Source organism: Lonchura striata, chromosome 6 (genome assembly GCF_046129695.1).
Source record: "Lonchura striata isolate bLonStr1 chromosome 6, bLonStr1.mat, whole genome shotgun sequence".
NCBI classification, from domain to species: domain Eukaryota; kingdom Metazoa; phylum Chordata; class Aves; order Passeriformes; family Estrildidae; genus Lonchura; species Lonchura striata.
In genome coordinates this window covers 48,149,854-48,154,732 of record NC_134608.1, presented here as the reverse complement: position 1 = coordinate 48,154,732, position 4,879 = coordinate 48,149,854, and positions in this window count along the sequence as shown.

Sequence of the window (4,879 nt, the reverse complement as noted above, 5' to 3'; positions counted from 1 at the left end):
AGGAGGGCTCGGAGCGGCGGCGGGGCGGCCTTATGAGACCCCCGGAGCCCCGGCCCCGCCCGGCGCTTCTCGCCGCCCCCCGCTCGCAGCTGCCGCCGGTGCCGCGATTGTCCCTCCGCCCACCCCGGCTGCGCCCTGGGGAGAGGCTGGCTGCGAGGGCGCGCAGTGACGGCACGGGCGGTGATGGCTTCGAACTGGCGGGGAGTAGGTCTAGATCAGGGGTCACGAAGGAATTCTCTACTGCGAGGGTGGTGAGGCACCGGGACCGCTTGCCCAGAGAAATTGTGGGTTCCCATCCCGGAAAGTGGTCAAGGAGTGGGTGGATGAACTAGATGATCTTTAAGATCCCTTCCAACCAAATCCATTCTATGATTCTGGGGTTACCACCCCCGACCTCGGCATGGGGATGTGTCAATAAAACATCAAAACCTTGTATTTCTTTCTTTTTTTTTTTTTTTTTTTCCAATAGCAACTCTTCAGTTTTCCGTGACAGTGAGAATTGAGGTGTTTTGAAAAGAAAAACCCTTTGGGGGCAGTGGCCAGTAGCTCCAAGCACACCCTGACACCTGCCCCCGTCCCTCCTGCATTCCCAGCTGCCAGCTGGTCCCTGAGTGGACATCAGCTAGGCAGAAACACTGTAACAAAGGAGGAATATGGATTAAGTTTCCTCAGCAATCTTTCTTGGCTTTTCAAGGCTTCAGAGTTGGTGCTTGGCTTGTAGGGGTGTCACAGTTGCTTCAGCAGTGTGTTCTCAGCTGCAGGAATACTGCTGGATAAACAGGGCTCCCAGGAGTGGCCAAACAAAACGCTCACTCTGTGTGTGTATGTTCAAATATTTTTCTAAGTCTGACAAACGAGAAAATTGTGCAAGAACACCAGTTGACTGAAGACTTCCCTTGCATTGGTTACCAGGTCGTTTCCTGGATCTGTTATCTGAGACCCATCTGACAAAAATTCCTCTACTTCCACACTGCTTCTCCTAGAAACGTGGACACTGAAAGGAAGCTTTTTTCCTTCATTAGCATAAATTCTTTAACATTGCTAGTACTTGATAACTCTTCATTCTCAGTTCCTCCAGTTCCTGCCTTTTCCAGTTTCCCTTTGCCTCTCCAGTGCCCTCATTTTTTTTGTCATATCTGATATTCCCTTCTGGGCATAGCTATAAGTCACATTGCAGCCTGATGTAAAGATGCCCAGTGAGGCCTTAGCTGATGGGAGGGACAGGACAATTTATCTGAGCCAGGCACTGTCTCAGTTAATTTGCAGGGCCTTTGTAGTTCTCGAGCAAAAGGAGATCCAAGTTGTTCCTTTAATGCTTGCTCTGGTGTCTCTGCATGGCATGAGTCTGTGCAGGGTGGACAGTCCTTCTGATCTACCACTGCTTTTTCTTGGGGCAGTCCTGATTTAACCCCTTGTCCTGTAAGAACTTAATCCTTCTCTCTTTTCCCCTTTTTATTCTTATCTCCATTTACTGACTTTTTACTTCTGACTCAGACCTGATCACCTCTTCTGGTTCCTGCTCTCTGTATTATGATTTTCTTGATTTTAAGACTACCTAGTGTGGCTCTCTTCATAGGCAGTTAGTGGCTCATCCCATTTTTGGCATTGTGTTTCCCTTTGTGCTACTGTCTATAAGGTCGTGATGCTATTTTCTGGCAGTCTTATCTGCTACCTCATCACTGCTGTGCTGCTTTCATCAGAATTCCCCTGCTCCAGCTTGAATTTCTGGTATCTCCACTGTGCCCTTCCTTGAGAGGCGTTTAGTATGACTCAGGTTCCTGTATGACAACAGTACTGACAGAGCAATGATTGCTCTTTGACTTTTGTGTGTGCTTTCTTTGGTCCACGTTAGAGTTGGCAGAAACACTTGGCTAAATGCAGACTTCATTCTGCTGACTGTGATCCTCAAGATGAGTGGAGGAAAAATCTCTCCCTCCATCTACAAGAGGAGTTACAAGCAGGCCAGGGAATGGCATTGCAGCTGCAGTCTGTTGCATGTCACTCTTGGGAAACCCTTAACCACAGCTGTTGCCTTTTCCTGTAAATGACAATAGTGTGACATCACATCCCTCAGCAGAGGGGATTTTCCTCCATGTTTCTCCAGTAGAAGAAATAATAGCATTGGGTGGATGTGTGCTGTGGGCATTTTATGGGGCAGTAGCAAGTGATGCTGAGCTGTGCTGGGATTCCCAGGCTGCCCCCGTGGCATTTAAACCCAGCTCTGGCACAAGTTAGACGTCAGCACAAGCGCCTTGATGTGGCCCAGCCTCTTCTTCTGGCAGACATCCTGCAACAAATGGGAACCTCCGTGCTGTGTGTGCCTTCACCTCTGTCCTCCCTGTGCCTTCACTTGCTTCCCAAATTATCTTCACTCTTGACAACCTCTGCACACATTTACATTGTGATGAACTGATCCAGACTAGGCTTGCCACGACTGCCCAACCCAGCCGATCTGTCAGCAGCAAGAGAAGAAACAACACTGTGCCTTTAAGCCAAGCTGATGTTTTTATAAAATACAAACCAGGATAGAAAATGCTTCTTCCCCTTTTTGTAACTCTCTGATATGTTTGATTCTTTGAAAGAATTGTAGAAGTCTGAGAATTTAAAGCTATATCTTCCAGAAAACCAATACAACGCCTCTCAGTTCTCCCATCTCTCCTCTCAAACCTCTGATTTGTGCTGCTGAAAAAGTTTGGACAGATTTGTTCTTTTTCTGTGTACATTTTTAAGCAAGAACTTGGCTAAGTTTTATTTTTCTTGAATACCTCCACTTTTGGATATTACTTGTGACTAGAACTGTTTAGAAAACACTTAGACAATATAAGACAAAATTCCGCCAGAAAGTGCAAGTTTTTAATCAAATGTGCTCAACAATAGCTCAGTCCCAGCCATGCACAGTTCAGGCATGTAACTAATCCTATTAACTTGAAGTGAAGTGTATTAAAGTGTTTAAAGGATTAGAGTCTTAATTACAGGCCATCTGCAGAGGTCAAATATCAAAGGCTGTTCAGAGCCTGAGTTTTAGTATTTTCTGAATGAGAGAATGAGTAATATTTGTGTGAGGTCCCCTTTACCCTTTTCACTCAGCATCCTTTCTGCTGGAGAGTTAAATGGGTGTTCCAATATGGCATTTATTAACTAGGCTGAATCATCCTGATGACCAACAGTCAGGTCTCCAGATTATCAGCTGGTTAGACATTAGCAGGGCTGCCATATATGCCCTAAAGAAGTTTAGGACTTGGAGAACATGGATTTGAACAAATCAAGTCTGCATAGCATAGTGCCAGCCTATTTTATAGCTGCTTCTGATTTTAATTATTAATCACTAAGACTTTTTTCCTTATGTTATGTTAAACAGAAATGGAAAGGAAGAACCTTAGGATGATAATTAGCTGGTCTTGACAGTGTATAACTTAGACGTCTAACTTAGATGTATAAATTATGGTCTTTGGCTCCAAACAGGAATATCAGAAAAATAGGGACTGAAATTGCCTTCTTCCTCCCACCCAAAAAGCATGATCAATTACATTAGGTAATTTCTGACAGAAACTTGTTCAATTTGCATTTGAAACCCAGAAACCAAGGCTGACATTCCCTATATTATTCTCTCACTCTTTATTCATCTACACCTTGAGAAAGCGTTTTTTTACATCTAACCCAGATCTCTGTTGCCCACTGAGCCTTTTCAGATTTAGGGCCCTCCTACTGTGTCTCTCCTTTCTCTGGGATAAACTACTCCAATTCCTCCAATGCTTTCACATAAAACCTCTAACTCTCTATCCCAAGCAGAATACAATACCCTGACTGAAGGTTTTCTAGCCCCAAGCATGACAGTAGAATGGCTTCATTTGCCTGGCAAACAATATTCCTTTTTATGTAGCTCCCAGTGCCATTTGCCCTTTTTGTGGTGGCATAGCTGATTCCTGTTGGGTTTGTGATCCATGCTAACTTTATACAGTGATGCTATCAGACTAGTAAGTACACAACCTGCATTTGTGATGTTAGGAGTTCTGCAGAGAGTGAAAGAACATCCTTTTAATTATTTCCTTTCCCCTACTGTAACTTGCCAAGTGTGCTTCGATCCTAGCCCTGTTCTCTAACTCTCCCTGCCCCTCCCAGCCAGTGGGGCTGGCAAGAAAGTTGTCTGCTCCAGCATCTAAATTATTTAATGAAAATATACAATTTCTGGTACTCCTGCAGAATTTCTGCTTGTTGTGTCCAGCCAAGTTAACAACATGCTCATGTTAAATATTTCAGTCCAGTTTACAGCCATTTGTGTTTTTCTGGACTTGCTTGTGAGATGGATGGCCACGTGAGACAGTGTTAGAAGCCCTTCTAAAACCAAGAGCTGGAAATGAGCCTGCTTGACATAATTTATTCTAGGCAAAGTAAACATAGAAATTTCTTTTCTAGGTACTTAAATGTGTCTGTGGAGGCAGAGGTTTAACTCCAGCACCTCATTTTTTAATGACTCAGCAGGTCACAAAACAGGTACAGCTTCTTAACACAGGAATTCAAGCAAGAAAGAACTTGAATTCCTCTGTATGTGATAAAAAATTGTTTTAATCTAAAATATATGAATTTCAAATCCAGAATAATCACAAAATATCACTTTTACATTGCTGTGCAGTAGGGACAGAAAAAAACTGTCAAGAAACAAACTTCTCTAGTCATTAAAAATGATTTCAGGTAACTGTCTTAGGTTCTTTTAGGACAATGTTCAGCTTCATGCTTTAAACAAAGGCAGTGAAATACAGGGATAAATGTGAACAAACAGGTTGCACCCCACCAAGCAGTGTGTCACACTGTGACTGCCTGTGAGCATTCAGCATACCCTAAGGATAAACTGTATTATGAGAGTGAAGAAACAGGCCCTGTG